The sequence below is a fragment of the Lycium barbarum genome, chromosome 10 (assembly GCF_019175385.1).
Source record: "Lycium barbarum isolate Lr01 chromosome 10, ASM1917538v2, whole genome shotgun sequence".
Lineage (NCBI taxonomy): Eukaryota > Viridiplantae > Streptophyta > Magnoliopsida > Solanales > Solanaceae > Lycium > Lycium barbarum.
In genome coordinates this window covers 17,918,971-17,929,357 of record NC_083346.1, presented here as the reverse complement: position 1 = coordinate 17,929,357, position 10,387 = coordinate 17,918,971, and positions in this window count along the sequence as shown.

Sequence of the window (10,387 nt, the reverse complement as noted above, 5' to 3'; positions counted from 1 at the left end):
ATGTGTCTCGTTTCGCATTATTTGCTGCCTCGTTAAAAACCTTGTCAGGAAAATCCAATGGGACAAAACCTCGACCAAGGGAAAAGAGTGCAACGCGTATTTTTTTCCCCTGATGAAAAGATCACTTTAGTTCTCGGAGACGACGCATTCCAATCTTGTATATCAGCTTCTCAAATGTCGAGGTTGGTAATGCTTTAGTGAACAGATCTGCCAAATTATCAATCGAGTGAATTTGTTGAACATTTATCTCACCTTTCTTTTCAAGATCATGAGTAAAAAAGAACTTTGGTGAAATGTGTTTTGTTCTGTCTCCTTTAATGTATCCTCCCTTCAGTTGAGCAATACATGCAGCATTATCTTCGTACAATATAGTTGGAATATCCCTTTTCAAAAGAAAACCACACATTTCCTGAATATGTTGAGACATTGATCTCAACTAAACACACTCCCGACTAGCTTCATGAATGGCTATTATCTCCGCATAATTTGAAGAAGTGGCAGCTATTATTTGCTTCATTGAATGTCATGATATAACTGTACCTCCATATGTAAATAAATAGCCTGTTTGAGATCGGGCTTTATGTGGGTCAGACAAATATCCTGCATCTGCATAACCGATCATATCCGACTTGGATTCATAAGAATAAAATAATCCCATATCAATTGTTCCCTGAATATATGCTTAACACCATTCCAATGTCTGCTTATTGGGGAGGAGCTGAATCTTGCCAATAAACTCACTGCAATATATCTGGTCGGTATTATTGGCTAGATATATTAGTGCCCCAATTGCACTGAGATATGGAGTTTCATCACCAATGAACTCTTCATCATTTCTTGAGGTCGAAATGGATCTTTATTTATGTCAAGCGATCTCAAAACCATCGGGGTACTCAACGGATGTGATTTATCCATGTAAAAACGTTTTAAAACCTATTCAGTGTATGTTGATTGATGGAAAATATTCCATTTGTCAAATGCTCAATTTGTAGGCCTAGATAAAATTTTGTCTTACCTAGATCTTTCATTTCAAATTCTTTCTTCAAACACTCTACAACTTGTGAAAGCTCTTTAGGAGTGCCAATGATATTCAAGTCATTAACATACACAACTATTATGACAAATTCAGACCCAGACCTTCTTATAAAAACCCAAGGACAAATAGGATCATTTTTATATCCTTCTTTTAGCAAATATTCACTGAGACGATTGTACCACATACACCCTGATTGTTTTAATCCATATAAAGATTTCTGAAGCTTTATTGAACAAGTTTCCCGCGAACTTTTGTATGCTTCAGGGATTTTCATAAAAATGTCGTGGTCCAATGAGCCATATAAATAGGCTGTGACAACATCCATCAGTCGCATATCAAGCTTTTCATGAACTTCCAGATTTATTAGATACCTGAAGGTAATTACATCCACCAAAGGAGAATATGTCTCCACATAATCAATGCCATGCCTTTGCGAAAATCCTTGTGCCACAAGTCGTGCTTTATATCTTATGACTTCACCTTTTTCATTTCGTTTTCGCACAAACACCCATTTGTACCCCACTGGCTTGACATTTTGAGGTATTCGGACTATTGGTCCGAAAACTTCACGTTTTTCAAGTGAAGCTAATTCTGCTTGAATTGTGTCCTTCCATTTTGGCCAATCATTTCTTTATCTACATTCATCGACAGATTTTGGCTCAAGATCCTCATCTTGTTGCATTATTTCAACAGCAACATTATAAGCAAAAATATTGTCGACCGCAATATCATTTCGGTTCCACCTTTTCCCCGTCGAGTCATAACTTATCGAGATCTCTTCACTATCATTGTTTTTGTCACGACCCATCCCCGTGGGCCGTGACTGGTGCCCGACTTGGGCACCCCCTAGGTGCTCATTTACCAAATCCAGCATACAAATGGCCTGTATATAAATAAATACCAGACGAGGCTCCACACGGGTACTTACAACCATATACACTGCACAGAAGCCGGCAAGGCTTTCAGATTATACATAACGTATTGAAACATATATACATGCAACCGATAGGGTCGCCACGGCGGATGAGCCGCCCAAACCCAACTCACACGACACATCCAGACAAAACTGTACATTACCCACGTCTATGTCTACAGACCTCTAATACAATACGACAGAATCACCTGGCAGGACAGGGCCCTGCCGTACCCTGAACAACATAACATGTACATCAGAAGAGTATGTACCAAAACGTCGGCTCCGGAACAAAGGGAGCACCTCAAACCACAAGATGGAGTCCTATGCCGGCGGGTCACCAAAATGTGGATCTGTACCTGCGGGCATGAAACGCAGCCCCCGAAAAGAGGGGGGTCAGTACGAAATATGTACTGAGTATGTAAAGCATACAACACAGAAAGCAAGGTCACAACTGAAATACGATATATAGAAAGCGAGCACAATAGCCAGAATACTAAGGAGTCGTATCCGGCGTACAACAGCAAAAGAAGTTTCAGAAAATCAACACGGCAATCGGAATGCCAAAATGTTTGCTTTCTTTTGGAAAACCTTTTTGTTTCGCTCACATAGGAAAATAAACGCGCCGTTTCCGCGGCCCTAAGTCCAGCGGTCGCTATCACACAAACCGCGGCCGAGTATCCAGCGGTTACAATCACAAATACCGCGGTCGAGTATCCAGCGGTCACTATCACAAATTCGACATATCGCGGTCAAGGGTCCAGCGGTCTATGTCGGGCATAATGACAAGTGCGGCAGACGCGGTCAAGGGTCCAGCAGTCAATGCCACACGTCCGGCATGACGCGGTCGAGGGTCCAGCAGTCAATGTCGGACACGCCGCGGTAGAGGGTCCAGCGACCAATATTACATATGCGCATATTCACATAACCGGCCCGGGACTCGGCAAAAGAGAAAATAACCATACAGAATGCCAAATTATCACTTTCCACACGTAAATCATACATGCCAGGATCATGCATCACACAGGACTCAGGTATACCAAAATCGTATATCGGAAGACACAGAAAATAAGTAGTTTGTCAAAAATCTCAGGGTAAGATTTTTTTAAAACGCTTTAGATGTCAAAAACATTTTATAATGATCATAAAGGTGGTCATAACACCTATCGTATAGTAAACAGCCTAATAACCAGGAGTTACCTGCGAACTCCGGGCAAAAGTACATTGGCTAAAGCCATACAGCACATATCAGGGTTTCTGTCCCCGCAATTGGTTCAATAATCATTAAAATCCGTCTCGGATAGATAAAATATCTCCCGCTTAGTAGTCGGAACAATAACCATGAGTTCCCTTGACTTACCGTACGGGAATAGGACAAACAGAATAATAAGAGGGGCATCGGGGATAGCGGGCCCACCTCGGGCCAAGTCGAGGCGGCGGACAAGAATCACGTCTATTAGACTCTACGGAGTCATCCAGGAAAGTTTCAGAGTGATCGGGTTACGTTTGTAAAAGTTATGGAGGTTTAGCCACTTTTTAAGCAAAATGCACCTTTTGGGGTTCAATGGCACTGAATGAATAGTAACAAAACCCAATCTCGGATTACGAAGAGCAGAATTGTCCCCGAGGTCGAAATCTCAACCTAATAGATCTAGGGCATGCCAAAGAAGGAAAGGATGAGCTTTACATACCTTTTCCGCCACCTATACGTCTCCAAAACCAAGCCTCAAGTTCACCAAAAATCTACAAATGGTCACATTTACCAATTCTGAGTTGCAAGCTTTTAAGAAATCACTTAAGTCTATACTGGCCTACCGAAATTTCGGCAGCATCTCCCTTATACATATAGCATCCCCGAGACTTAGCTCGGCTCAATATATCAACAACAACAACAACAACCCGTTCAACAATATAAACAAATACTACAGATCGCACTAGAATGCAAAGATTCCTCTTTTCTTCATAAAGCAAAAACTTTCATTTCAACTCCACAATATCAAGCTACTATCCATGTTTTCCATATCCATTAACTAATTAAGAATCACTCAAGTACATTTCGACGATATTTTAAACAACACTCAAGGGTTCAAACAATTCACCAATTCCATACTCTATCCGATACTTCAACAAATGCGACAAAACAATAAAGTCGCGTCGTCTTCTTCCAAATTCATTAACAACAACATCATTTCCCACTTTAGTAATTACACTTCCATGATTACATTAAACTGAGTAAATTCACATAATCTTTCCACAACAACTTACAACAAATTTTCATGCAAGTTTTGAACCATTATGCTTCCATTTACATCATAAGGCTACAACACCACAATTAACATATCAAATAATTTAATCCATGTTCCTCCTCCTCCCATATAGCACACGGCCACACACACATATTCTCAACACACCAAATTTTCACACTTTCATTCATTTCCATACATCACAACACATATATAATCTTTCATAACATAACAAGAACATGGAATCCTTACCTTTTCTTCCAACTTTCACTTGCCACAAACGTTGCCTCCTCGCCAAACTAATTGCACCACGTTGTAGAGAGTCTTGCACTTGTTAAGGATTCAAGAAGAGTAAGATTTTTGGTTCATGATCAAAGGCTAGGGATTTTTTATTTTTTTTTGTGCTTATCCGTGAGCTCCTCAAAGGGGTTTCTTCAATTTTTCTTGTGTTGTAAATGTGTCTTGAACCTTCTAATGGATTTGTATGATTATATAATATTGCCCCCTTATTAATTTATCACATGCTCACAATTATTTTGGGCTTGGGCCAAGCCTCAATGGCCGGCCACCCCTATGGTTATTGGGCCCAAAATTGTTTTCATTTGGTTGAGCCCAATTCATTACACTCTCGTTTTGTAATTCCCGAAACTAATTTTTGAAATCTCGATGTTGCGCTTGGCCTTCTTCAACAACTCCACAATAATTTTTCTCATAGACAACACACACACATTTTAACTCAAACCAACATATAACCTCATTCCTTACAAATCAAAATTATTTCGGATTTTCCCGAACATGCGAAAGTACGGGATATAACATCCTCCCCCCCTTTAGAACATTCGTCCTCGAATGTTAAACTGACCTTATGGGGTCTCTTGATACATCCGGGGAGGGATTCGTCTTTTCTTCGAAGATTTCCAAAGGTTGCGATTGCTATCTCTTTTTCTTTACCGGCTGGGTTCGCCTTAGCCTACTCGACCTATTGAAGGTTTCTCACCATTTAGTACATTTAATTCCCTTTAGGCTACACCAAAGTTCCCATTTATCTTTTGTGCTTGGCTTTATGAAAGTTTCGGGGTACTTCCCAGGGGGTCACCCATCCCAAAATTACCCTGGCCCCAGCACGCTTAACCTTGGAACTTTTGTGCGTTTGGATGCGTTAAGGTCAATACAACTGCGTCGGCTGCCCCACACGACCTTTGCCAGACAATTTAGGACAGATCACAGTTTCAGTAGATTTTCAAAATGATTTCGTAGCGGGTCCCACCCCGGGTCTAAACCATACGACTATCGTGTCGCCCTTCCGAATCCTCAATGTCCATTTCCATAGGTATGTTTATGGTTATCTCATATAGTTCTGCTGGGTTGAAGATTATTTTACTTTTGCTAACACCCGGAGGAAGAAAATCACATAATATAATAGAGCACAGATTTATCCACACGTAATTTTCTCAAGAAAAGATTGATAATATACCTGGGTCGGCACCTGGTGCCATCTCTGGGTCCTGCCGGCTGGTCAGCGCGTATAGGTGGTTCGATGGACCGCCGGAACTGGAGGCTCCGCCGCGACCTCTGCCACGACCTGCTGGTGCCGGTGTGCCCCGTCCCATCGGGCGCATGGCTACCGAAGGGGAAGACGAACCAGCGACTGACCCGGTAGGTTGGGCTGCTCCCCCGGCACGGTCCCCGAGTGGGCAGTCTCTCATATAGTGGCCCTGCTGGCCGCAGGTAAAGCAAGCACCCGTGGCACGACGGCACTCCCCCTCCCGGTGGTGTCTCCTACAGAGAGGGCAGCGGGGTAAAGGTGGCCTCCACTGGCTGGAATCTCTGTCCCTCTGAAAGTCTGAAGCCCTAGAGCTCTGGCCTGCCCTCGAATACTCTGCACCATCCGATTCCCAACCAGGGAATTGTGGGGGGGGGGGGGGGTGCTCTGTGCTGGCTGGGGAGGATATCCGCTCTGCTGCTGCTGAGGCTGCCTGCCTCGCGATCCCCCAGAATATCTCGCGGATCTGGATCTCTTGGGCGGACCCCTATCATAATCCCTGTCAGGCTGGCGCCCTCAGCGTCGGTCCTCCATACTCTGGGCGTGGGCCTGTATACGGGCAATGTCCATCTCTGTCTGGGCCGCCATCACCGTACAGCTGTCAACCAAATAATCATCCAACCCCATCACGTACCGGTGCATCCGGTCAGTCATATCAGCAACATAGGTGGACACGTATCTGGCCAGCGAATCAAACTCCAGACTATACTCCCTAACATTCCTGCCCCCCTGCCTCAATAGCAGGAACCTATCTACTCTGGCCCGCCTCATCTCCGGAGGTAGAAAATGGGCCAGGAAGGCCTATGTGAACTCTCCCCATACCGCTGGAGGGGCATCCTCACCTCTGGATAACATCCAAGACTCATACCAGTTAGCTGCTACGTCGTGCAACCGGTATGACGCCAACTCAACCGACTCTGCCTCGGAGGCACTAATCAATCGCAGGGAACGCTGCATTTGCCGGACGAACTCCTGAGGGTCCTCTGCGGGCTTTAACCCGGAAAACTCTGGTGGGCGACAAAGCAGAAAATCACGAGCCCTTTTACCATTGCGTCCGTCTACACGATCATCTCCTGCTCCCTGTCTCTGAACCTGTCCCGCCACCAACTGAGTCAATAACTGGACTGCCTCTCTCAGGGTCCCATCATCTGCCCGTGGCTGGGGGGCTGGGGGTACAGGTACTGGTGCCGCGGGAGCTGGCGGTGGGGCCGCCCCCGGTAATGCAGTTGTGGCTGCTCCAGACCCCTCCGGTACCGGTGGCGTAACGGAACTGGCTGTCGAAGGCACAACATCTGACTCGATCTGGGTACGGGCCCTAGTAGCCACCTGAGCTCGGCTGGTCTCACCTGCCACTGTAGACTTGCCCTTTTGGGCGCCCGTGGCCTTCCTCGGAGGCATCGCTGAAAATATTGCAATTCGTCAGAGAAGAACACTCCTGATAAACAGCTCTATCGCACGATCTAGGACCAGAAGAAAAGATAACACCCTAAATGTCTTGTAGCCTCCTGTTTATAGATATGGTGCACAACACACCGATAAACAAGACTCTACTAGACACGGCCTGTAGACAATCCGAGGACGGAACTGCTCTGATACCACTTCTGTCACGACCCATCCCCGTGGGCCGTGACTGGTGCCCGACTTGGGCACCCCCTAGGTGCTCATTTACCAAATCCAGCATACAAATAGCCTGTATATAAATAAATACCAGACGAGGCTCCACACGCGTACTTACAACCATATACACTGCACAGAAGCCGGCAAGGCTTTCAGATTATACATAACGTATTGAAACATATATACATGCAACCGATAGGGTCGCCACGGCGGATGAGCCGCCCAAACCCAACTCACACGACACATCCAGACAAAACTGTACATTACCCACGTCTATGTCTACAGACCTCTAATACAATACGACAGAATCACCTGGCAGGACAGGGCCCTGAACAACATAACATGTACATCAGAAGAGTATGTACCAAAACGTCGGCTCCGGAACAAAGGGAGCACCTCAAACCACAAGATGGAGTCCTATGCCGGCGGGTCACCAAAATGTGGATCTGTACCTGCGGGCATGAAACGCAGCCCCCCGAAAAGAGGGGGGTCAGTACGAAATATGTACTGAGTATGTAAAGCATACAACACAGAAAGCAAGGTCACAACTGAAATACGATATATAGAAAGCGAGCACAATAGCCAGAATACTAAGGAGTCGTATCCGGCGTACAACAGCAAAAGAAGTTTCGGAAAATCAACACGGCAATGGGAATGCCAAAATGTTTGCTTTCTTTTGGAAAACCTTTTTGTTTCACTGACATAGGAAAATAAACGCGCCGTTTCCGCGGCCCTAAGTCCAGCGGTCGCTATCACACAAACCGCGGCCGAGTATCCATCGGTCACAATCACAAATACCGCGGTCGAGTATCCAGCGGTCACTATCACAAATTCGACATACCGCGGTCAAGGGTCCAGCGGTCTATGTAAGGCATAATCACAAGTGCGGCAGACGCGGTCAAGGGTCCAGCAGTCAATGCCACACGTCCGGCATGACGCGGTCGAGGGTCTAGCAGTCAATGTCGGACACGCCGCGGTCGAGGGTCCAGCCACCAATATTACATATGCGCATATTCACATAACTGGCCCGGGACTCGGCAAAACAGAAAATAACCATACAGAATGCCAAATTATCACATTCCACACGTAAATCATACATGCCAGGATCATGCATCACACAGGACTCAGGTATACCAAAATCGTATATCGGAAGACACAGAAAATAAGTAGTTTGTCTAAAATCTCAGGGTAAGATTTTTTTAAAACGCTTTAGATGTCAAAAACATTTTATAATGATCATAAAGGTGGTCATAACACCTATCGTATAGTAAACAGCCTAATAACCAGGAGTTACCTGCGAACTCCGGGCAAAAGTACATTGGCTAATGCCATATAACACATATCAGGGTTTCTGTCCCCGCAATTGGTTCAATAATCATTAAAATCCGTCTCGGATAGATAAAATATCTCCCGCTTAGTAGTCGGAACAATAACCATGAGTTCCCTTGACTTACCGTACGGGAATAGGACAAACACAACAATAAGAGGGGCATCGGGGATAGCGGGCCCACCTCGGGCCAAGTCGAGGTGGCGGACAAGAATCACGTCTATTAGACTCTACGGAGTCATCCAGGAAAGTTTCAAAGTGATCAGGTTACGTTTGTAAAAGTTATGGAGGTTTAGCCACTTTTTAAGCAAAATGCACCTTTTAGGGTTCAATGGCACTGAATGAATAGTAACAAAACCCAATCTCGGATTACGAAGAGCAGAATTGTCCCCGAGGTCGAAATCTCAACCTAATAGATCTAGGGCATGCCAAAGAAGGAAAGGATGAGCTTTACATACCTTTTCCGCCACCTATACGTCTCCAAAACCAAGCCTCAAGTTCGCCAAAAATCTACAAATGGTCACATTTACCAATTGTGAGTTGCAAGCTTTTAAGAAATCACTTAAGTCTATACTGGCCTACCGAAATTTCGGTAGCATCTCCCTTATACATATAGCATCCCCAAGACTTAGCTCGGCTCAATATATCAACAACAACAACAACAACCCGTTCAACAATATAAACAACTACCACAGATCGCACTAGAATGCAAAGATTCCTCTTTTCTTCATAAAGCAAAAACTTTCATTTCAACTCCACAATATCAAGCTACTATCCATGTTTTCCATATCCATTAACTAATTAAGAATCACTCAAGTACATTTCGACGATATTTTAAACAACACTCAAGGGTTCAAACAATTCACCAATTCCATACTCTATCCGATACTTCAACAAATGCGACAAAACAATAAAGTCGCGTCGTCTTCTTCCAAATTCATTAACAACAACATCATTTCCCACTTTAGTAATTACACTTCCATGATTACATTAAACTGAGTAAATTCACATAATCTTTCCACAACAACTTACAACCAATTTTCATGCTAGTTTTGAACCATTATGCTTCCATTTACATCATAAGGCTACAACACCACAATTAACATATCAAATAATTTAATCCATGTTCCTCCTCCTCCCATATAGCACACGGCCACACACACATATTCTCAACACACCAAATTTTCACACTTTCATTTATTTCCATACATCACAACACATATATAATCTTTCATAACATAACAAGAACATGGAATCCTTACCTTTTCTTCCAACTTTCACTTGCCACAAACGTTGCCTCCTCGCCAAACTAATTGCACCACGTTGTAGAGAGTCTTGCACTTGTTAAGGATTCAAGAAGAGTAAGATTTTTGGTTCAAGATCAAAGGCTAGGGAATTTTTTTATTTTTTTTTGTGCTTAGCCGAGAGCTCCTCAAAGGGGTTTCTTCAATTTTTCTTGTGTTGTAAATGTTTCTTGAACCTTCTAATGGATTGGTATGATTATATAATATTGCCCCCTTATTAATTTATCACATGCTCACAATTATTTTGGGCTTGGGCCAAGCCTCAATGGCCGGCCACCCCTATGGTTATTGGGCCCAAAATTGTTTTCATTTGGTTGAGCCCAATTCATTACACTCTCGTTTTGTAATTCCCGAAACTAATTTTCGAAATCTCGATGTTGCGCTTGGCCTTCTTCAACAACTCC